The sequence below is a fragment of the Engystomops pustulosus genome, chromosome 5 (assembly GCF_040894005.1).
Source record: "Engystomops pustulosus chromosome 5, aEngPut4.maternal, whole genome shotgun sequence".
Lineage (NCBI taxonomy): Eukaryota > Metazoa > Chordata > Amphibia > Anura > Leptodactylidae > Engystomops > Engystomops pustulosus.
In genome coordinates, this window is record NC_092415.1 from 43,742,396 (window position 1) to 43,767,970 (window position 25,575).

The 25,575-nt window shown below is 45.9% G+C and overlaps 1 protein-coding gene across 3 annotated transcripts in view; it reads right to left on the minus strand.

The window, feature by feature from the left end:
* DNAJC5B (DnaJ heat shock protein family (Hsp40) member C5 beta) overlaps positions 1-25,575 on the minus strand; it is a 107,460-nt gene that overhangs the window by 58,353 nt on the left and 23,532 nt on the right. Inside the window, exon 1 of one of the 3 annotated variants that reach the window (XM_072151815.1) lies at positions 5,447-5,489. The exons of the other annotated variants lie outside the window; for them this stretch is intronic. The gene's annotated coding sequence lies outside the window, so the exon portion shown is untranslated. Of the gene's footprint in view, positions 1-5,446; positions 5,490-25,575 lie in introns of those variants that run through there. 3 annotated transcript variants of the gene reach the window in all.

The following is a 25,575-nucleotide window of genomic DNA, read 5'->3' on the forward strand; positions in this document are numbered from 1 at the left end:
GCATCCTCCTAATACACAGACATCAGCTACACAAGTACCTGACATGTTCTGCTGTAACATGGCTGCCTGGAGCTGCTGTATCTCTCCTAAAGACACACACACATGTACACACAGGCTGCAGGGGGTGTGGCCACCAGCACCAGGAAGCACATCATTATACAGCCTCACATCATTATACAGGCTGTCAGTCAAGCACTGGGGGTGTGGCTGTGCCTCCCACTCATGAATAAGGTGGACAGCTTGAATATGCTAATGCTTCATTGGACATTTCACAGGTAATTTGCATACAGCTTTAGGACCTCATTGCTTAGGTTTACAGTCATGTAGAGGGACAATAAAGGGATAGAGACAATGCTCTCTAATGGCAGTTTATGTAAATATATTTAGTTTAGGGGGGTTATTTTGCATGACGGGTTCTCTTTAAGCAGTTTGTATAAATCAGCTTTCTGTCCTGTATCCACTGACAGCTGGGAGACAAAGCACAGCAGGAGGCAGAGCCAAGAGGCGCTTGGGTGACACAGCCCTGAGCGCCCCCGGGTCATTTCAATATCTTTATAAAGTCTTTTTTTTAGAATGATACCAATGTCCCAGGACTTCATAAAAGCGAGATCATCCCCTGAAAGTAAATCTGATGGTAGATGTCCTTTAAAGGAAATCAAGCATCAAAATTAGTAATGACAAACCAGGGACTCTTAGTCATAGATCCAGGCACTGTGACTGTGGTAATCTCATTATATGTGTTATGCTTCCATTTAAAATCAAGTTTTAAACTTATACTATTGAGCCTGAAAGGCTCCTGGGGTTGTAACCAGAGCCCATTTGTATTGCAGATTCACAGGCTGTTACAGTGTGCAAGGGAGCACTTCCTCCACATACTGGGGCTTAAAACTTCCTCTGCTGCAGTGAGATTCTATTAAGCACATGAGAGAGCAGAGGAGGAGGGGTGAGACAGTCTAACATTTGCAAAGCACTACGGAATTTGATGGCGCTATATAAATAAAGATTATCATTATTAAGCAGTCTGTGAGGCTGCAGCATGGAGGGGCTCGGGTAAATAAAAGGCTATGGATAGCAAAAATAAGAAGATTACCACAGTCAGAGTGCCTGGATCTATGAATAAGTGTCCCTGGGTTGAGTAAGTGTCTAACAGCCTGTGATGCTGCAGCATGGAGGGCCTCAGGTAACAACCCTAGGAGCCAGTCAGGCTCATTAGCATAGTTTTAAAACTTGATTTAGAAGGAAGGAAGCCATAGATAGCAAATATAAGAAGATTACCACAGTCACAGTGCCTGGATCTATGAAGTGTCAATGGCCTGAGTGTCTAACAGCCTGTGTAGCTGCAGCATGGAGGGGCTCAGGTAACAACACCTGGAGCCATAAAGGCTCCTTAGAATTAGCATAGTTTTAAAACTTGGATAGGCCATGGATAGCAAATATAAGATTACCACAGTCACAGTGCCAGGATCTATAAGTAAACGTCCCTAGTATATCATGCTTGATTTTGATTGTAGATTTCCTTAACCCCTTAACGGTGTGGATGCATGGAGAGGGCTCACAGGCTGAGCCCTCTCCATAGCCAGTAAGTTTATGCTGCATATTGCAGCAAACACTTACCAGTAACACCCACGATCAGTACTGGCACCGATTCCGGGTTCAAACCCCATCTTGGTGACGATCGTCACTCCCTGTGACGTCATCGGTGGTCGGTGATCGGTTGCCATGACAGCCTTGGGTATTCCAAGGACCCGAGGCTGTCTGGTTTTAACCCATTCATTACAATGAGCGATTTGCACATTGTAATGAATGAGGAGGAAAATCCCCATATACTGTCATACTGCTGTATGGCAGTATATGGTAGGATCAATCGGTTAAAGTACACTAGGGGGTCTGAAAAAATAGTAAAAATAAATAAAAGTTAAAAATAATTGTAATAAAAAAAACCTAAAAATTCAAATCCCCTCCCCCTTTCCCTAGAACTGATATAAATATAAATAAACAGTAAAAATCATTAGGTATCGCCCCATCTAAAAATGCTCGATATATCAAAATATAATAACAGTTTTTCACTGTGTTTAACCCCGTAACGGAAAATAGCGCCCGAAGTTGAAAATGGCACTTTTTGCAATTTTGAAAAATATAAAAAATTTAGTACAAAGTGATCAAAAGGTCGAACAATCCGAAAAATGGTGGCATTGAAAACGTCATTAAAAGTTGCAAAAAATGACACCATCCTCAGCTCTGTACATTGAAGTATAAAAAATGTATTAGAGACAGAAGATGGCAAAATCAAAGAAAACATTGTTGTATAGGTTCACAACTCCTGTTCTTTTATATGCTGCATGTTCATAATATCCCTTTAATTTAACACACTATAAAATGTATTTTTATATAATACCACTAGAGGGCACTGCTATATCTGCTAAAGTAGAATGCACTAAAACTATACTTATGTTTGCTTCACACACAAAAACTAAATCCAAACAAAATATATTTTCTGTATAACAATTTAGTACTTCAGTAACTTACCAAGCAAAAATGTTAATAATTTTATGATCAGTTGGGGTCAGCAACATGGGAGCATCATTGTCTACAAATAATCTTCATGTACATGGTTACTCTCCAATGAGGTGAAATGTAAATATGGAAAGAGATAAATGAGGTCACTATGGAGCTAAAAGTAAATTCCATGGGAAATGTGATCCTGTAAGTGTGTTTAATCAATTCTCCCAAAGGAGACATATGGTTCCATATGTTTCAGTTTAGAGAACAGTGTCAAAACACATCACAAACGCCACCTGTGATTGCAGCCTCAGTATAGGCAAATAGAGGAAATACATGTGCAAAATAGAAATATAAAGCATGTGCAACACCCCTGCCAATACAATGGCAAGGGAGTAGTTGCGAACAGCGCCCTCTCCGGGTTAGGAGCTGTCTGAGGGAGTCATGAACCCGCTAGAACAGTGATGGCAGACCTTTTGGAGACAGAGTGCCCAAGCTAAAACCTAAACCCACTTATATGTAGCAAAGTGCCAACATGACAATTTAAGCAGTAACTTATTGATCCCTGCTGTATCACAGGTTTTAATTGCATTGGGATCCTGAGTTCACCAATACAAGAGAAATGTTATGGAGCAATTTGGATTGTAGTTTCCCTCCAGGGTCCCCTGAAGAGGAAGGATCAGGGGACAGAGCAGGCGCTCCAATGACAATCCATCTCTATCCACATCTTCTCGCTCCTCCGGTAGTCCTGGCAGCTAAGGATGTCGCTTTAAAATAGCGCTGAGCATGGCAAGGCCTGGGCTGTATTGGATCACAGGAGGAAGCCTTGAGTCATATCTGGCAAACTCTGTGTTGGGGTGAATGCTTGGGTGCCCACAGATAGGGCTTGGAGTGCCACCTTTGGCACCCGTGCCATAGGTTTGCCTACACTGCGCTAGAAGGTTCTATCACTGGACATTAGGTATTAGCAGAGGAAGACACTGCCTGGACAGGCAAAGGTTAAAGGAAACCTACCACTTCTGACGGTAGGTATGAGATACAAACACCGGGCACCAGCTCAGGGTGAGCTGGTGCCGGTGCTTAGTCTCGTTAGTGTTAAAACCGCGGTATCGCGGTTTTAACACTTTTGAAACTTTCTAGCAGAAACTGCTTCGGCGCTTCGTGCACACGATCGTGCGCGCGCCTACATTGGAAACGCCGCAGGCGTTGCGCGCGCACGATCGCGCGCAGCGCCGAAGCAGTTTCTGCTAGAAAGTTTCAAAAGTGTTAAAACCGCGATACCGCGGTTTTAACACTAACGAGACTAAGCACCGGCACCAGCTCACCCTGAGCTGGTGCCCGGTGTTTGTATCTCATACCTACCGTCAGAAGTGGTAGGTTTCCTTTAAGTATCTGAAAGTTATTATCCAATTGTATTCCAACCTGTAAACTGGAGTGTGATTGGAGAGTGAGCCACCACCTGACCAGGGTTCAACAAAACCCCTGGACAGGGAGAAGCTAGGTCTCTTAAAGGGAACCTGTCACCAGGAGACCCATTTTTAGCACTCCCCCAGTCCCCACAGAGCATAGTACATACACTGCCAAAGTGTTTTTGTATTAAAAATTACAGATTTTTCTGTATTAAACATACAGAAAAAAAGATATGTTATATTGTACCTTTCATTAGCATCTGCTGTGTGACTAGGCGGTTGCCTATTGGGAGGGTCTGGAAAGGAGCAGTTCCCCCCCCCACCCTTGGGAAACTGCTTCTCCATGTGACCTTTTCAAATATATGAAAACACCCATCACTTGGCTTAGCGACGCCCCCTACTCCTCTACAGCCAATCCCGAGTGAGGGGAGTTATTCATACATTTGAAAAGGTCACATGTTTCCCAAGGGTGGGGGGGAACTGCTCCTTTCCAGCCCCTCCCAATTGGCAACTGCCTAGTCACACAGCAGATGCTAATGAAAGGTACAATATAACATATCTTTTTTTCTGTAAAACCTATTTTTTATACAAAAACACTTTGGCAGTGTATGTACTATGCTCTGTGGGGACTGGGGGAGTGCTAAAAATGGGTCTCCTGGTGACAGGTTCCCTTTAAGCCCAAGGTCCTTGTACCAGAGAGCTCTCCGAGCACATGCTCTTACCCCAAGCTCTCAAGGCCTCTTGGAACCCAGCTCTCCTTGATAGCATATCTTCCAGAACACACACTGAGAGAAAGAGAGAGTGTCTGTGCACCTCTAGCAAAATCCAGGACAAGGGCTGCAGCCTCCACATCTGGACACAGCCTCCATCCCAGCCTGTACCTACTACCAGGCTAGTGAATCTACTCCTGAGGATCACTCTCCATGGCCACTCCAGAAATCCGGAATCTCCAACAATCTGGAGATTGAATCTGGAGAATGTTTTAACCCGTTGCCTGCAGTTGTTCCACTAAAGAACCGTGAGTTATTTTGCACAATGTTGCCTCCGTCTGATTCTTGGATACGGCTGTATCATTACCACGGGCTCCCCATCCATTACCCAGGGACATATATTACAGACACTCAGGGGCTGCCCCAGGGAGAACCAGTACATCAGCCTCTCCCTCATCTAATTTCTTGCACACACCACCTGCTGGAGACCTGCCAGGCTGTGGGACAGCCCTCCGGTCCCCATACCATGCACCGTGACAACAGCGTGTCTAGGCTGCAACCGCCAGCCACTCCGGTATTCTGGGCCCCGGCTGCCTCCAGGCCCCAAGAAAAGGCTAGGCCCCGGGGGGGATATGGCACATGGGTGCTTGAAAACAAGCCATTGTCGCCACTTCAGGGAGTCATGCCCAAAGTCCTTGTCGAGTTCCTTCAACTTTCGGCTCAAAAATATTAAAAGTTTTGTGAACTGACCTGATGTTGTGCAGTGTAGTTTGTTCACTGTTAGGTTAGCGGCCGTTAAACTGGCCAATGGTGATTGGTCATACTTACAGTTAAATAATCTTCATAGAAAGGAGAGATGAGTAAGTAGTGGGGTGGAAGATATGTTATGGGTGGTGCTCTTCTCCCAGTTGTGAGTTTAGTTTACACAGTTGCAAGTGCAAAATACTGGGTGTCTAGCCCTATCCTGTATTCATGGGCACAGCACAGTACTACTACTGTTATCCTGTATACATGGGCACAGCACAGTACTACTACTGTTATCTTGTATACATGGGCACAGCACAGTACTACTACTGTTATCCTGCATACATGGGCACAGCATAGTACTACTAATGTTATCCTGTATATATGGGCACAGCACAGTACTACTACTGTTATCCTGTATACATGGGCACAGTACTACTACTGTTATCCTGCATACATGGGCACAGCACAGTACTACTACTGTTATCCTGCATACATGGGCACAGCACAGTACTACTACTGTTATCCTGTATACATGGGCATAGCACAATACTACTACTGTTATCCTGTATACATGGGCATAGCACAGTACTACTACTGTATACATTGTGTGGCGGTAGTGTTCCTCACTGTATGAGGGTTGTGTTCCTTACTGTATGGAGGAAGTGCTGCTCACTGTATGGGAGTAGTGTCCCTCAATGTGTGGCGGTAGTGTTCCTCACTGTATGGCGGTAGTGTCCCTCACTGTATGGGAGTAGTGTTCCTCACTGTATGGCGGTAGTGTTCCTCACTGTATGGCGGTAGTGTTCCTCACTGTATGGGAGTAGTGATCCTCACTGTATGGCGGTAGTATCCCTCACTGTATGGTGGTAGTGTCCCTCACTGTATGGCGGTAGTGTTCCTCACTTTATGGAGGTAGTGTTCCTCAATGTGTGGCGGTAGTGTCCCTCATTGTATGGTGGTAGTGTCCCTCACTGTATGGGGGTAGTGTCCCTCACTGTATGGGGGTAGTGTCCCTCCCTGTATGGGAGTAGTGTTCCTCAGTGTATGGGGGCAGTGTTCCTCACTGTATGGGGGTAGTGTTCCCCACTGTATGGAGGTAGTGTTCCTCACTGTATGGGGGTAGTGTTCCTCACTGTATGGCAGTAGTGTTCCCACTGTATGGAGGTAGTGTTCCTCACTGTATGGGGGTAGTGTTCCTCACTGTATGGCGGTAGTGTTCCTCACTGTATGGCGGTAGTGTTCCTCACTGTATGGCAGTAGTGTTCCTCACTGTATGGCGGTAGTATTCCTCACTGTATGGCGGTAGTGTTCCTCACTGTATGGCAGTAGTGTTCCTCACTGTATGGGGGGTAGTGTTCCTCACTGTATGGCGGTAGTGTTCCTCACTGTATGGGGGTAGTGTTCCTCAGTGTATGGGGGCAGTGTTCCTCATTGTATGGCAGTAGTGTTCCTCACTGTATGGCGGTAGTGTTCCTCACTGTATGGCGGTAGTGTTCCTCACTGTATGGGGGTAGTGTCTCTCACTGTATGTCGTAGTATCCCTCACTGTATGGGAGTAGTGTTCCACACTGTATGGTGGTAGTATTCCTCACTGTATGGGGGTAGTGTTCCTCACTGTATGGAGGTAGTGTTCCTCACTGTATGGGGGTACTGTCCCTCACTGTATGGCGGTACTGTCCCTCACTGTATGGCGGTAGTGTTCCTCACTGTATGGCGGTAGTGTTCCTCACTGTATGGGGGCAGTGTTCCTCACTGTATGGTGGTAGTGTTCCTCACTGTATGGGGGTAGTGTTCCTCACTGTATGGGGGTAGTGTTCCTCACTGTATGGGGGCAGTGTTCCTCATTGTATGGCAGTAGTGTTCCTCACTGTATGGCGGTAGTGTTCCTCACTGTATGGCGGTAGTGTTCCTCACTGTATGGGGGTAGTGTCTCTCACTGTATGTCGTAGTATCCCTCACTGTATGGGAGTAGTGTTCCACACTGTATGGTGGTAGTATTCCTCACTGTATGGGGGTAGTGTCCCTCCCTGTATGGGAGTAGTGTTCCTCACTGTATGGAGGTAGTGTTCCTCACTGTATGGGGGTACTGTCCCTCACTGTATGGCGGTACTGTCCCTCACTGTATGGCGGTAGTGTTCCTCACTGTATGGCGGTAGTGTTCCTCACTGTATGGCAGTAGTGTTCCTCACTGTATGGGGGTAGTGTTCCTCACTGTATAGCGGTGGTGTTCCTCACTGTATGGCCGTAGTGTTCCTCACTGTATGTCGTAGTGTCCCTCACTGTATGGAGGTAGTGTTCCTCACTGTATGGGGGTACTGTCCCTCATTGTATGGGGGTAGTGTCCCTCACTGTATGGAGGTAGTGTTCCTCACTGTATGGCGGTAGTGTTCCTCACTGTATGGAGGTAGTATCCTTCACTGTAGGTGGGTAGTGTTCCTCACTGTATGGCGGTAGTGTCCCTCACTGTGTGGCGGTAGTATTCCTCACTGTATGGGGGTAGTGTCCCTCTCTATATGGAGGTAGTATTCCTCACTGTATGGGGGTAGTGTTCCTCACTGTATGGGGGTAGTGTTCCTCACTGTATGGGGGTAGTGTTCCTCACTGTATGGAGGTAGTATCCCTCACTGTATGGGGGTAGTGTTCCTCACTGTATGGTGGTAGTGTCCCTCACTGTATGGCGGTAGTATTCCTCACTGTATGGGGGTACTGTCCCTCACTCTATGGCGGTAGTGTTCCTCACTGTATGGAGGTAGTGTTCCTCACTGTATGAGGGTAGTGTTCCTCACTGTATGGGGGTAGTGTTCCTCACTGTATGGGAGTAGTGTTCCTCACTGTATGGCGGTAGTGTTCCTCACTGTATGGCGGTAGTGTTCCTCACTGTATGGCGGTAGTGTTCCTCAGTGTATGGCGGTTGTGTTACTCACTGTATGGCGGTAGTGTCCTTCACTGTATGGGGGTAGGGTCCCTCACTTTATGGCGGTAGTGTTCCTCACTGTGTGGCGGTACTGTTCCTCACTGTATGGGAGTAGTGTTCCTCACTGTATGGAGGTAGTATTCCTCACTGTATGGGGGTAGTGTCCCTCACTGTATGGCGGTAGTGTTCCTCAGTGTATGGCGGTTGTGTTACTCACTGTATGGCGGTAGTGTCCTTCACTGTATGGGGGTAGGGTCCCTCACTTTATGGCGGTAGTGTTCCTCACTGTGTGGCGGTACTGTTCCTCACTGTATGGGAGTAGTGTTCCTCACTGTATGGAGGTAGTGTTCCTCACTGTATGGGGGTAGTGTTCCTCACTGTATGGGGGTAGTGTTCCTCACTGTATGGCGGCAGTGTTCCTCACTGTATGGCGGTAGTGTTCCTCACTGTATGGCGGTAGTGTTCCCTACTGTATGGCGGTAGTGTCCCTCACTGTATGGTGGTAGTGTTCCTCACTGTATGGGGGTAGTGTTCCTCACTTTATGGCCGTAGTGTTCCTCACTCTATGGCGGTAGTGTTCCTCACTGTATGGGGGTAGTGTTCCTCACTGTCTGGAGGTAGTGTTCCTCACTGTATGGCGGTAGTGTTCCTCACTGTATGGGGGTAGTGTTCCTCACTGTATGGAGGTAGTGTTCCTCAATGTATGGCGGTAGTTTTCCTCACTTTATGGCGGTAGTGTGCCTCACTGTATGGCGGTAGTGTTCCTCACTGTATGGGAGTAGTGTCCCTCACTATATGGAGGTAGTATTCCTCACTGTATGGGGGTAGTATTCCTCACTGTATGGGGGTAGTGTTCCTCACTGTATGGGGGTAGTGTTCCTCACTGTATGGAGGTAGTATCCTTCACTGTAGGGGGGTAGTGTTCCTCACTGTATGGCGGTAGTGTCCCTCACTGTATGGCGGTAGTATTCCTCACTGTATGGGGGTACTGTCCCTCACTCTATGGCGGTAGTGTTCCTCACTGTATGGAGGTAGTGTTCCTCACTGTTTGAGGGTAGTGTTCCTCACTGTATGGGGGTAGTGTTCCTCACTGTATGGGGGTAGTGTTCCTCACTGTATGGCGGTAGTGTTCCTCACTGTATGGAGGTAGTATTCCTCACTGTATGGGGGTAGTGTCCCTCACTGTATGGCGGTAGTGTTCCTCAGTGTATGGCGGTTGTGTTACTCACTGTATGGCGGTAGTGTCCTTCACTGTATGGGGGTAGTGTCCCTCACTTTATGGCGGTAGTGTTCCTCACTGTGTGGCGGTAGTGCTCCTCACTGTATGGGAGTAGTGTTCCTCACTGTATGGAGGTAGTGTTCCTCACTGTATGGCGGTAGTGATCCTCACTGTATGGGGGTAGTGTTCCTCACTGTATGGCGGTAGTGTTCCTCACTGTATGGCGGTAGTGTTCCTTACTGTATGGCGGTAGTGTCCCTCACTGTATGGTGGTAGTGTTCCTCACTGTATGGGGGTAGTGTTCCTCACTTTATGGCCGTAGTGTTCCTCACTGTATGGCGGTAGTGTTCCTCACTGTATGGGGGTAGTGTTCCTCACTGTATGGAGGTAGTGTTCCTCAATGTATGGCGGTAGTGTTCCTCACTGTATGGAGGTAGTGTTCCTCACTGTATGAGGGTAGTGTTCCTCACTGTATGGGGGTAGTGTTCCTCACTGTATGGCGGTAGTGTTCCTCACTGTATGGAGGTAGTGTTCCTCAATGTATGGCGGTAGTGTTCCTCACTGTATGGCGGTAGTGTTCCTCACTGTATGGCGGTAGTGTGCCTCACTGTATGGAGGTTGTGTCCCTCACTGTTTGGGGGTAGTGTTCCTCACTGTATGGTGGTAGTGTTCCTCACTGTATGGGGGTAGTGTTCCTCACTGTATGTGGGTAGTGTTCCTCACTGTATGGCGGTAGTGTTGCTCCATTGGCGCTGGCCACCTGCCTTCCTGATAAATTCCCATCTCTTCCTGCGCTCCCTGACGGATCTATGTGCCTACGCCTTAGAAAGCTCCCCAGTGATATTCCTGCGTTCCTGTGTGTTCCTGCTCCTGAGTCCTGTGTTCCTGCGTTCCTGTGTGTTCCCGTCCAGGTGCGTTTCCTGCTCCTGCGTTACTGCGTTCTTGTCTTCCTGCGTTCCTGTGATCCTTTGTCCCGTGTTCCTGTGTTTCCACTACTACTTCTATCCTGTATATATAAGTACAGCAAAGTACTACTACTTCTATCCTGTATATATAGGTACAGCAAAGTACTACTACTTCTATCCTGTATGTATGGACACAGAACAGTACTACTACTCCTATCCTGTATATATTGGTACAGTACACTACAACTACTCCTATTCTACATATATGGGCACAGAACAGTACTACTACTTCTATACTGTATATATAGGCACAACACAGTACTACTTCTCCTATCCTGTATCTATGGACACAGCACAGTACTACTACTCCTATCATGTAAATATGAGCACAGTACTACTACTCCTATCCTGTATGTATGGGCTCAGCACAGTACTACTCCTCCTATCCTGTATATATAGAAATAGCACAGTACTACTACTCCTATCCCATATACATGGGCACAGTGCAGTACTACTACTCCTATCCTGAATTACATGGGCACAGCACAATACTACTACTCCTATCCTGTATATATGGGCACAGCACAGTACTACTACTCCTATCCTGTGCATATGGGCACAACACAGTACTACTACTCCTATCCTGTATATATGGGCACAGCACAGTACTTCTACTCCTATCCTGTGCATATGGACTATTATATATAATCCTCCTTAATATAAACAATCCTGCAATGGTTTCCCTTATAATTTATAGTAATGTAGTGGCCTCCTTAGTATATCTAGTACTGCAATGACTAAGCGCCCCTCTTGTAATTTGTAGTCCTCAAATAATGGCCCCACATATTGGTACATTTACAAATGCCCCATAATACTTAGTTTTGTACCAGACTGTGAATAGTTAAAAAAATAATAAAACTAACTTACCTATAGCAGCGCTCGGGCATCCTCCGCTTCTCCTCTCCCCGCTGCACTGGGACTGTACACTGGACAGAAACAGGTGCAACGCCTGCTGGAAAAAGTTGTGGCCACATCGCACGCAAGGCAGCACCATCGTCTGCTTATGGCCGCATCGAGTACCAATGCTGTCACTGGCAGGGGCCTCAGATGGGGATGGAGGCCCCCCGCTGTAGCAGAGGTATTGGGGGCCCACCAGAGGATGCACCGGTCGTCCGATGGGCCAGTCAAGACTGAGTATATAGCCTGCCAGCCCCTGTAGTATACAGCCTGCCAGCCCCTGTTGTATATTGCCTGCCAGTCCCTGTAGTATACAGCCTGGCAGTCTCCTGTAGTATATAGCCTTCCAGTCCCCTGTATTATAAAGCCTGATAGCCCCTTCTAGTATATAGCCGCCAGCCCCCTCTAGTATATAGCCGCCAGCCCCCTGTAGCATATAGCCGCCAGCCCCCTGTAATATTTATTGGCCCACTCCCTGTAGTAAATAGCCTGCAGCCCCTGCCCCCAATATAATGCCTGTAGGGGAAAAAAAATTGTACTCAACTTCCGACGCCCCCGACAGGTCCTCTTCTATTGATCGCGGCTCTGGTGTCGCAGGCATCATGACGTCAGCTGCTCTCTGACATCATAGTGTGTGCCAGCACACACATTACAACGTCACATTAGTATAAGCCGAGGGTGGGAAATGCATTGGTCACAGCCCCCACAGTATATAGCCTGCCAGCCCCTGTAGTATATAGCCTGCTTGTCCCTGTAGTATATAGCCAGCCAGCCCCTGTAGTATATAGCCTGCCAGCCCCCTGTAGTATATAACCTGCCAACCCCTGTAGTAAATAGCTTGCCAGCCCCTGTAGTCTATAGCCTGCCAGCCCCTGTATTATACAGCCTGCCAGCCTCCTGTAATCTATAGCCTGCCAGCCCCTGTAGTATACAGCCTGCTGCTCCTGCTCCCAATATGCCTGTAGGGAAAAAAAAGTGTACTATATAGCCTGCTTGTCCCTGTAGTATATAGCCAGCCAGCCCCTGTAGTATATAGCCTGCCAGCCCCCTGTAGCATACAGCCTGCAAGCCCCTTTAGTCTATAGCCTACCAGCCCCTGTAGTATACAGCCTGCCAGCCTTGTAGTATATAGCCTGCAGCTCCTGCTCCCAATATGCCTGTAGGGAAAAAGAAAAGTGTACTCACCTTCCAATGCCGGAGCACACATTAGAGCGTCAGACTGCGGCTGACATCACGATACCTGCGACGGACAGCACAAAGACATGGAGCCAATGCAGGAGCCGTGATGGATAGAAGAGGACCTGCCGGGGGGACGTCGGAAGGTGAGTACACATATATTTTCCTTGACTCAAGTATAAGCTGAGTTTTTTTTTTGTGCTGAAAGACTCAGCTTATACTCGAGTATATAATTTATGTCAACACAAAACACACATATGATTAAGTAGTATTATCTAGCAACCAATTTGTTAGCAAATCTGTAGTATTGCAATATATTGTAATACAGGCGGTCCCCTACTTAAGGACACCCGACTTACAGACAACCCATAGTTACAGACGGACCCCTCTGCCCACTGTGACCTCTGGTGAAGCTCTCTGGATGCTTTAAAATAGTCCCAGATTGCAATAATCAGCTTAAAATTGTCTGCAATTAAGCTTTATTGATAATTCTTGGTCCTATTACAGCAAAAAAATTTTAAACTCCAATTGTCACTGGGGCAAAAAAAAAAATTGTCGGAAACTACAATGATAAAATATACAGTTCCGACTTACATACAAATTCAACTTAAGAACAAACCTACAGTCCCTATCTTGTATGTAACCCGGGGACTGCCTGTACTACAATATATACTGTCATGGCGTCTGGTGGGTACTGGTTAATACTTTTGTGTTTGTGACATATGTTTGAATATGTGTTAATACATTGTACATTATTAATTTTCTGAATTGGGCATGTTGCAATAGCAGTACCTGTCATATATAATGTTACATTGGCCTGGATAGTGTTAGGCCAACACCAGCATTGTATATACATGTAATAGTGTACCCCTCCAGTTTTCCCACACTGTCCGTATTTGCGTTTGTTTTTAGATGTCCTTTTTTAATGGGGTTTTTTTAGTATTTATGTATTTGCTGTAATATACTGTCGATTGAAATTATAATAAAGATTCTGATTTATTTATCGATTGAGGCATATTTGTGCTCTTCTATGGAAGCTTGATAGGGGTTATTGTGATGTTTCTGGGGCCCTCCTACTCTTTTGAGCGGAGATATTTGATTAGATAGTGATTTATTCCTGCAGTTAAAGATTTTTCGGTTGTCACAGTCGAAAAGGTGTTCACATACTTTACATAATATAGATGACTGAGCTCTTGAGTGTAACTCCCATTGTAGCAGCCATAGAATAGGTCAGGAGGGCCCAGAACACAGTAATTTATATGCAACATCACTGTATGCAGCACTTCCTACAAAAAATTAACTTTTTTCCAGTATATTAGGGGCGTCAAGCAGACAACAGTGTAAGTATCCTTTAACAAATTTCAGTGTCTGTACATGATGGGAGGGAAAGCATATGTGAATGACCCCTAGTTTCGAGGCAGCACCTGTAGTGTGATTGCTGTTCAGGTACAGCCTGGCAATTCTTATGCACTTACCCATGCTGGGACACGCTGTATACTCCTTAGGTGAGAGACATACAGCATTGTGTCTCCTAATATACTAGCACGTTCTGTTCTGTACCTTATACACTACACTAGTAGTCATATTATCTTCACAGATCTGAAACAATTATATATTCCACTATCTGGATTCATTTAGTTGATACATTTCCTTCTGGTCCCTTTCTCAAATCCAGCCCCCTTACAGCTCACATCGTCTACGTAACCAGCCCATTTACTGATCTTGTGACAATGCCATTGAGACCGGCTGACAACGTCATCTGTAACTAAGCAGCAGCCTAAAAAAATATCTATTAGGAAGCATAAGGGATGGAGGACTATTTTGTGTGTGACTGAAACAAGTAGAGCAGATTCTCAGTCACAATGAATGTGGAATATAGCGATGATATATTAACAAAGAAAAACATCACTAAAACAACTAATAGATAGTAAGCCTCTTTGGTAATAGATTTTTCAGCAAACACTATAGTAATTTTTGGATAAATCTAGGACTTTAGGAGACTTGGATCTATGTCAGTAAAGCAAATGTATACATGTAAAATACAATATGACCAGAGCTCATGTATCTTTTATGTCTTTTTTGTTGTATTCCAATGTTCTTATAATTCTTTTTGTCAGGCTAGCGGGTGTGGATCCTCTGGAAAACTGCAGACGATGACACAAGCCACTACCTGGGACCGGAGTCTAAGTGGTACCCGGTTTTCACCAGAGCCTGCCGCAAAGCGGGTTAGAAAAGCTGCGGCGTGGTACCACCAGGTCGTTCCACAGGGGTGACTTGTCTGCAGTGGCGGCCAAGGTCGAGGTACAGGAACGGCAGACAATCTCGTGGTCAGGTCCAGGCACAGGGTCAGGGAAGGCGGCAGAGATGCAACTTCAGAGTCCAATCCAGGGTCAGCAACAGGAGGTCCAAGCAGATGGGTATGGGAGGACAGCACACGGGACAGCAGCACGGAGGAACACTGGTACACAGGAACAGCAGCACGGAGGAGGACTCAGGACTCAGGAACGCAGGAGACACTGGAATGCAGGAGACACTGGAATGCAGGAGACACTGGAACGCAGGAGACACTGGAACGCAGGAGACACTGGAACGCAGGTAAATCGCAATAGAGCTTTCTCTCAGGCTGTGAGGCACAGAGATCCGGTAGGGTGTGATGGGAGAGGCAGGTTTAAATAGCCTTATGGAAAAATGGCCAGCGACAATTAATGGTGCGCTGGCCCTTCACATTTTCTGAGGCTAGGGCACGAGGCCGGGACTCGGGAGCGGGGACAGGTATGTGGTGCTGGCGCTGCGTCTGCGGGGAGCAAGAGGCACGGGTGAGCCTGCACGGGTCGCGGGACCACCCGTGACACTTTTGTTGTGTTTGGATAGTCTTATAGCTGACTAATAAACACAACGCATGTCTTCAGTGAGAATGAGATGCCATGTAGACACAAAACCTCTAAAAGAATCCCTCTTCAAATACAGGCGGTCCCTTTCTTAAGAATACCCGACTTATAGACGACCCCTAGTTACAAACGGACTTCTGTATGTTGGTAATTTACTGTACTTTAGCCTTAGGCTACAATAAACAGCTATAACAGTTATTAAATGTGTCTGCAATTCAGTTTTATTGTTAATCCTGGTTCTTATAACAATCAAACATTTTTAAAATCGAATTGTCACAGAGACAGAAAAAATTTCACTGGGGTTACAATTATAAAATATACAATTCTGACTTACATACAAATTCAACTTAAGAACAAACCTACAGAACCTTGTACGTAACACGGGGACTGCCTGTATCCACCATAGCTTGTTCCATATTCGCTATAGAGAGAAAAAATATATATAGACTTAGTATAGACGGTTTCAACGAATATAAAAGATTTTTATTGTAGTCAACTCACATAAGAACGATAAGATAAAATTTAAAATCCAAGTGGATGCATTTTTAATATGCACATTTTATCGTTCTTAGGTGAGAGACTACAATATTTAATATTTGGTGAAATAGTCTATGCTATGTTGATATGCTATGTAAGATGAGTCATGTTTTGACTAAAAACAACAAAAGAATTATAAGAACATTGGAATACAACAACAAAAGACATAAAAGACACGTGAGCTCCAGTCATATTGTATTTTATTTTTATGGTGTGCAGGTTGGATGATTGATGGATCCATCCAGGACCGTGTATAAAGCTTCAATATTTGGGAAAGTGCAACACTTGCTTTTTAAAAAATGTATAAATCACCTGATCTTAGAAAGATCCAAATCTCAGTTAAACTGAGCATATGTGGGATGAGATGAACAAGCTGTGCAGAAGGCTTGCTCTACAGTTGGCTCATGTTCAAGAGTTGTGTGACGCAATACTGTTGGCCTTAGTCCTTCCCTGTATCATTTTTACACCGAATAATTCAAAGAATATTGTGTATTGTACTAATTAAGAAATATTTCTTCATTCTTGTTGTGTCTTTGCGGGTAAAGTGGGGACATTAGGAGAACTATTACATAATTAGTGTATGGGATAGATTAAAACTAGCATGAAGAAAGGATATGATGAAATGTAATGAGAAATGAATCTTGTCATAACAGGGAAAAAGTGTGAGCCCTGTGCTTCCCACAACATCTGTCCCTGCCATATTGGCAGTTCTTTGGTGAACCACATGCGACAACTGAGCAACGGTGCCTACCCTGGATACGTGTTTAAGGCAGAAAGACAAGTCCACAGATACAAGACAACTCGGTAAGGTAAGACTCAAAGCTCAAAACCAAGATGGTGCTGAGGTACAAAATCATAAAGCAGTAAGTCAATAGCAGGTGCCTGTATAATAGTCATGCATGGAGTGTCCGTATGCCATCCCAGAAGCCGATTGGCTTCAAGCACTCTCATAGGACTGTTTTCACTCCCATTTCCTGCTGAGAGAGGCTGCGGACATGTCAATCAAACAGCCTCTTGCAGAAGATGACACCAAGGTGTGGCCCTCAGCACGCAGAACAAGCTCCAGTAGAGGTCCCTACAAATTCCATGTTTGTTTGTACCATAAAGGCCGGTTTAATTATTGTAAGCTTACTTTCACAAATTGTCAGCAAATTTATTCCGGACACAGTCACAGTAAAGCGTCTCTGCCTATATGAGTGGTTTCAAGCTGTCACCATGAAAATGCTATATAATTGAGTATTGTTTTAGCAAGAAAGAAAAGATCCAGTCTGACATGTATTTTATAGACTTGTCTTTTTTTTTTTTACTGGGAAGTTATATGATAGAACTATCAGCAGTGGCGTAACCAGAAGCTGATGGGCCCCAGTGCAAAGTCTGTGCAAGGCCCCTGACTGCAATGTATGGTTTATAGTACTGGCCTTCTCTTATGGTAAAGTGACAAATGATGGGCCCCCTAAGCCTCTTGGGCCTCGGTGCGACCGCACCCTCTGCACGCCCTCAAGTTACGCCCTAGTGGTTGACCATCATGGTGTGGCACTGGGCATGCAGAGATAGTTGCCTATTGCTGATAGGACTGCCACCATAACTTTTTGAAATAGAAGCAAAAATCTAGGTGGATAAATGACAAGTGCTCATGAATCTTTGCCAACAAAACTAACCAATTCGCTTGTGCTACATTTATTACTGCGACTCGACAGAATTGTGTCACACACTCTATGTTAAAGGTGCACCAAAAAATTGGTGCACACATTCAGAGCAGCGCGGGTGTGCCGGATTCATGAAGACCTTGCACCAGTATTCAATAATTTGGCGCACTCTGCACATTAGTGAGGCAGAACTGCTTTTTGATAAATGGGGGCCTATGTACAAACTGTTCATTTTCTCCTCCTTTATGACATGCTGTCTGCTTATTTAATACTATGTACAATCTGCTCACTTCCTCCTGCTCTATGGCATGGTATCTAAAGATATTACTCCAGGTACAATCTGCTCAGCTCTTACTGCTGTATGTCATGCTGCCTACACTATGTCAGAATTTTCAAGGTGACAGGTTCACTTACTTTCAAGTCTCATTCAAACTCTCAAAATGGTTTACATAGCAATAACAACAACTAATCACTTAACTATACAAAGTGCCTTCAGAAACAATGAAGAGAACAGCAGTATGTCTTTATTTTGAAAACATTTGCTTATGTGAGCTAAAAGCCAAATAACGATAAACTATAAAAGAATGAACAATCACAAAGCAAAACTAATTGTCTAAGAAACAAATCTAAGGTTATAAATCTGGGCAAGAGAATAGAGAGGACGTGGTTTCATGAAAAGAACAAAGGCTTCATTCTCTTGTGCACAACCGCGCCGAGATCTTTGATGTACTCATTAGTGTAATCTCTTTCCAACTCACTTTTATTTACTTCATACAATTAAGAATTTTGGTTTTCGTTTGACCAATGGCTGACTGGCCTAACTTCAGACAGTATGACAATTGATTGTACTCCACGTGGACACAGCCATTTGTTTTACATTGCTGTCATCATATAACTGTTGCTGCTTGGAAAGACTGTTGATGCATACCCTTTGGTATATAAGCGCTACGGAATCTGATGGCGCTATATAAATAAATATGATATCCCAGTAATAAGGGAACATATCAAAATTTGAATACTGGATAAACAAAAATGGTTACATTGAAAGTTGTAGCCCTCAGTAAATGAATGTGAAGACCCAACTTGGAGAAATCAACTTGGATATTATAAGATTATAAACAACTGTCCAGAAACAGTGAAAAGCTTTTTCTTGGGCTGTGTTCTGTCCTTGGTGTTTTTTGGGGATTGTTATGGGTCAATAACAATTTTTATTGCAATTAAATACAGACACAAAAAGTTAGTCATATTTTGCAAATGAATAAAGAGCTGCAACATCCCCCACCGGGGCTTAGCCTTTTTCTGGCTTGGGGCCAGCTGGATCCCTTCGATACCTGAGTGGCTGGACGAGCACGGCCTAGCGCTGGTCTGCGATCATGGTGCTGGGTACCAGGGGGATAGACCTCGTCCACAACCTGGCAGGTCTCCAACAGGTGAAAGCACAAAAATGTAAGTGTAGGAATGTAGGTGTAGGGATCCCTGGGTGATGGTATATGGGGCACCCTTGATGGTATCAGTCTTATGCAGGGATCACTTGGAGACAAGTGTTGTCAATCACTAAACTTACAGTTTGTTTATTTAGGAACACAGAAACGGCCAAAACAGCAGGAATAGTCAAATAGTTTAAGGTTGCTGGTGGTATAGTGTTTCGGAGCAGTCCCTAACAGCCTGGTATAGGTAGCTTCAGGTTGGAGATAAGATCAATGGCTGTTTCGGCAGCAGGGTGTTAGGGTTGGGTAACACAGAAGACAGGGGATAGTGTGCCCTGAGCTTGTCCCAACCTCTGTCCCTTCCTATAGCCCCCCCACGCTAAACCGTGGGGCGACTACATGAAGACTCGAAATACACTGGATAAGTGTGGGAAGGGAAACACAAACAGACTGACAAACATAAAACACAAAAGAATGGTAAACTAGCCGGATTCACAACGAGAGGGTACGTCAAGAGCAAAATCAGTAAGCAAAGAGTCAATGTCAAAAACTAGCCGAGGTAACAACAATACAGATACAGATACAGAGCAATACAACCTAATGCAGAGAGCGAGTGATGAAGGGATTTCAAACAATGGCACAGGTGACTAGTGAAGCTGCAATTTATGCAGCCAGAACTCCACCTCCAGAACCTGATAGGAGCTGGACAGCTTCTGGGAATTAACCTCTCATGGTGCAGAACATGCAGGCACCATGCAGAGGTACCACAAGTCCCAGCCGTTCCGAACACAACTCCTAGACAGCGCGAGATCTTAGCAGCCGCTGCCCGGGACGAGAGGTGGAGTTTGCACGGATACGCGTCAGGGGTCGGAGAACGCTGTTGGCACCAGCAGAAGAACCAGAAGTCCCAGCATTCTCCCTAGCGACCCTGACACAGGGTTTATAGGCAGGCCCTGGTCTCAACTCAGGGTCTTGCAGCAACAGGCCTGGTCTGCAGGCTGTCATGTGTGCTGTTCCTCAGCACTCCCAGAAGACCTAGAACTTTCCAGCCTCCAGGGGTTTGGCTATTTCCTCATCCAACCAGCACCTCTGTACAATATACTAATTACAGTGCATTTGATTGGTCATATAAGTATCCATTCTTACTCAGGCAGATATTTAACAGCTGCATTAGCGATTATGGACACCAGAGGGCTCTAAAAGGTGATCAGTCTTTGTGGCATACATATATCTATTGGAAGCATTATTCTGTAACACACTGCATTGGCAGGGGTGTTACAAATAAATTTAATGACATTAGAAGAAAGCAAAGGGAAAGGAGGGAGTAAAATGGAGGTGAGGATATTTCATCCTTAAATATTTTAGTGAAAAAATAAGTTATTAGTAGAGATGAGCGAGCACTAAAATGCTCGAGTGCTCGTTATTCGAGACGAACTTTTCCAGATGCTCGAGTGCTCGTCTCGAATAACGAGCCCCATTGAAGTCAATGGGAGACTCGAGCATTTTTCAAAGGGACCATGGTTCGGGAATAAAATGTGTTAATTAATTGAAAAAGAATGTCTTCTGATAAGTTAGCAGATGTATGCAAACATCTGCAATCTATTCTTCACTGTTCCGCGCGTATATTATCTCCCGACAAGTTAGCAGATGTGAAGAACAGTGAAGAATAGGATCATTCAAGTGAAAAACACAGTGAAGAATAGATTGCAGATGTTCGGCACATCTGCTTACTTGTCAGGAGATACGCTGTCTCCGTGCCCCGCTGTCTCCGTGCCCCGCTGTCTCCGTGCCCCGCTGTCTCCGTGCCCCGCTGTCTCCGTGCCCCGCTGTCTCCGTGCCCCGATGTCTCCGTGCCCCGCTGTCTCCGTGCCCCGCTGTCTCCGTGCCCCGATGTCTCCGTGCCCCGCTGTCTCCGTGCCCCGCTGTCTCCGTGCCCCGCTGTCTCCGTGCCCCGATGTCTCCGTGCCCCGATGTCTCCGTGCCCCGCTGTCTCCGTGCCCCGCTGTCTCCGTGCCCCGCTGTCTCCGTGCCCCGCTGTCTCCGTGCCCCGTTGTCTCCGTGCCGCTCCCCGATGTCTCCGTGCAACGATGTCTCCGTGCGGCTCCCCGCCGCTCCCCGATGTCTCCGTGCCCGATGTCTCCGTGCCCCGATGTCTCCGTGCCCCGATGTCTCCGTGCCCCGATGTCTCCGTGCCCGATGTCTCCGTGCCCCGATGTCTCCGTGCCGCTCCGTGCCGCTGCCTGATGTCTCCGTGCTGCCGCTGCCCCATGTCTTCGTGCTGCCGCTGCCCCATGTCTCCGTGCTGCTCCCCGGTGTCTCTGTGCTGCTCCCCGGTGTCTCTGTGCTGCTCCTCGTTGTCTCTGTCCTGCTCACCGTGTTCTGCAATGTGTTCTTCACACATATATATTGTTCTTCACATACTATTTTGTTCGCACCGTTCCGCGCGTATCTCCCGACAAGTAAGCAGATGTGCCGAACATCTGTAATCTATTCTTCACTGTGTTCTGCACTGTGTTTTTCACTTAAATGATCCTGTGTTCACTGTGTTCACTGTTTTTATTCTATTCTTCATTGTTCTTCACTGTGTTTTTTTAATTAAATGCTCGATCTCGAGCAGGGGAAATACTCGTCCGAGCAACGAGCAGTTTCGAGTACCTTAATACTCGAACGAGCATCAAGCTCGGACGAGTATACTCGCTCATCTCTAGTTATTAGTCATTTCAAAAGTAAGACAGTGGTAAGACAGTCCAGTCTTTAAATTTCTAGTCTTTTAGGGGGACTCCAATCACGGACCAGACAGGCCCCCTGGAGTCCCAGTATTTTACCAACTTCACCCCCTTCCACCCCATCTGGGCTCACCAAATGGGGTTATGTTTGTTCTTAAGCATAACTCTTGTGTAAGTAGGTTCTTTGTTTCGTAACGGTGCTGCCTTATGCATGCCTGGTCTGCCTCACTGGCCAGAGTTGGGAATTGTGGAGGGGTTAGCATTGAAGTCAGGCTCACACCAAAGGTAACAAGTTTTTTTATTTTTCTTACAGGTGCAAAAACCACAAAGCGTTTTGGAGTCCAGGATGACTTGTTTTGCTTGGAGCTTGTACTCTATGGCACAGAGCAGAACAAATCAGGGGAGAAGCAAAAGGGGATTATGCTAGTCCACAAATCATGTTGTGGCTTTTACTCCTGTAAAAAAAATAAAAAAACTCCATACCCATGTACACAAATGGTACACACAACATGCATATACATAACAATAGGTACAGTGTCATTCTTTGTTATGCCTATAGTGACAATACAGAGTTTCCAAACACTTAGGCTGGGTTTACATCTTGTTTTTTGTATACGTTCAGTGTATAAGTCAGGAAAGCTCCCGATGTATACTCTGAGCCTATACATTGATGTATACTGGCAGGCGGAGGCATAGCTTTACTTCAGTATATGAAGCATATGTTGAAGCTACGTCTTTCCATCCTGCTCCCTCCTGCTGAGCAACATATGTGCTCAATGGAGGCAACAGAAGCCTATGGGCAGCAGATGCAGAATATTGTATCCCTCCTCTAGGCTCGCTGAGGGGTACATCGCTCAGCAGGAGAGAGGACCTGGTAATGTCACTGTCCATATAAGAACGGTGACAGCACTCCTGTCCTTCCCCCTGCATTCAGGAGGGGTCCCTGGGCTATGTACCCCTCTGTATAAGCATATAGTGGGATACATCTGTGCCATACGTTGTCAGGACACGTCTGAATCCCCCCGACGTGTCCTTACAACGTATGGCACAAAAAGTGATGTGAACCCAGTCTTACTTTAGGATGTTCATCTAATATTAGTCAAACAAACCTACAATTTACAATTTTTTAAAAATGATTCTTTAATAAAAAATACTATATTAAATATTTTTAATTAAATATGTTTTTAACAGGCATGGCCCTGGGCTAAAAAAGTTTCTCTGTATCGACCCAATTTTATATACTTTAACAGATGTGTTCAAACACAAAAAATGTGCTGACTCTCAGCATAACAAAATGTCTGTGAGAAATATAACTGCTGTCTGCACTGATAAGAGAGAAGAAAATTTTAAAAAAATGGCTTCTGCGGTTTATAAAACTTTGTGTACAGCTAGAAATCCTAATAACATTATACTCCCTTATGGTTTGCTTCATAGCGTAATTAGATTTTTGTAACAGTATTTGCCAGTTTAGAAAGCTCTGTGGTTCAACTGACAGGAAACGGTTCTTATTTATGAACCCAAGTGACGTCAATGCCCTCTCTCTCAATCTACTTCCCTTTTTTTAAAAAAAAAGATTACTAGATGCAAGTGTTACACAAAAATGATGGTTTAGGATTCAAAGTTTTATATGTCCTTTATGTATATTACTTACATTTGATGGCTGCACAAAACTTGATTTTTTTTGTATGTTTTGAGTTTTTTTGTATTCAAAGGTATGCATATACAGGCGGTCCCCTACTTAAGGACACCCGACTTACAGACGACCCATAGTTAAAGACGGACCCCTCTGCCCACTGTGACCTCTGGTGAAGCTCTCTGGATGCTTTACTATAGTCCCAGACTGCAATGATCAACTGTAAGGTGTCTGTAATAAAGTTTTATTGATAATCCTTGGTCCCATTACAGCAAAAATTTTGAAATTCCAATTGTCACTGGTGTAAAAAAAATTTTTTGTCTGGATCTACCATTATAAAATATACAGTTTTGACTTACATACAAATTCAACTTAAGAACAAACCTACAGACCCTATCTTGTATGTAACCTGGGGACTGCCTGCATATATATATATGTCCATAAATATACATATATGTGCATATGATGAGGGGAAATAAGGTGAGGAAAAAAGAATCCCATGTCCTGGATCGTGGGCGCACCCATGTTCCTCCGTGCTCCCCCACTCCGTCCCGGCTCAGGCTCCCCAGCGGACTGCCGTGCGCGTCTCCGCCTCCTAGGGCGGAAACACCGGCTGTTGGAAATTTAAAGGGCCCGCTGATTGGTGCGCTGGCTGAACACCTCCACCCTATAATCCGGCACCTCTCTTCCTGCCCTGCCGGATCTCTGTTCCTATGCCTTAGAGAAAGCTCTCCTGCGATATCTGAATATTCCTGCGTTCCTGAATCCTGTGTTCCCGCTCCCATCTGCCTGGACCACTCGTTGCTGACCCCGGATTGGACTTGACCTTGCATCTCTGCCACCTGCCCTGACCCTGTGCCTGAACTTGACCACAAGACCGTCTTCTGCTAAGGTCCCTCGACCACGGCTGCCACCACAGGCTAGTTGCACCTGTGAAACGACCTGGTGGAACCCTGTCGCAGCAAGTCCATCCCAATTTGTGGCGGGCTCTGGTCAAGACCAGGTGCCATTTAGATTCCGGTCCCGGGTGTCGGCTAGTACCACCTCCCGCGGTGGTCCAGTGGATCCACAGATCCAAATCCTGACACCCTGCTCCATGGCTTTTCCTTTATAGACTGACAAATATTACCATATATACTCATGTAAAAGCCACGTTTTTCAGCACAAAAAATGTGCTCGGCTTATAAACGAGTCTATTTAATAAGTTTATTAAATAAACTTATATACTCAACCTCCGGCGGCCCGATGCTCCACTCGGCTTCCCGATGTCGGCGTGTCCCGTCTTCTTTCTTCCACGCGGCTCTTCTTCTTTCTTCTGTCATGGACGCGGCTATGTTATCTTCCTGGCCGGCGCATACTATGATGTCAGCAGCGGCCGAGTCATAGTGTGCGCCTGCTGGAAGAAAACATGGCCTCGTCCATGACAGAAGAAAGAAGAAGAGCCATGGGGAAGAAAGAAGACAGGGACATCGGGGAGCCGCGCTGACATCTGAGGGTGAGTATATACGTTTTTTTTTTAAGTGCGGGGGGGGGGAGGCTGTATACTACTAGGGGCTGGCTGTATACTACTGGGGGCTGGCAGGCTGTATACTACTTGGGGCTGGCTGTATACTGCAGGGGGCTGGCAGGCTGTATACTACATGGGGCTGGCAGGCTGTATACTGCTGGGGGCTGGTTATATACTACTGGGGGCTGGCTGGCTGTATACTACTGGGGGCCGGCTGTATACTACTGGGGGCTGGCTGGTTGTATACTACTAGGGACTGGCTAGCTGTATGTTACTAGGGGGTGGCTGGCTGTATACTACAGGGGGCTGGTGGATGTATACTACTAGGGGCTGGCTGGCTGTATACTACTAGGGACAGGCTGGCTGTATACTACTAGGGGCTGGCTGTATACTACATGGGGGCTGGCTGTATACTACTGGGGGCTGGCTGGCTGTATACTACTAGGGGTTGGCTGGCTATATACTACTGGGGGCTGGATGGCTGTATACTACATGGGGCTGGCTGTATACTACTAGGGGTGGCTGTATACTACATGGGGCTGGCTGTCTGTATACTACAGGGGCTGGCTGTATACTACTAGGGGGCAGGCTGGCTATATACTACTGGGAGCTGGCTGACTATATACTACTGGGGGCTTGCTGGCTATATACTGGGGGGGCTGTGACCAATGCATT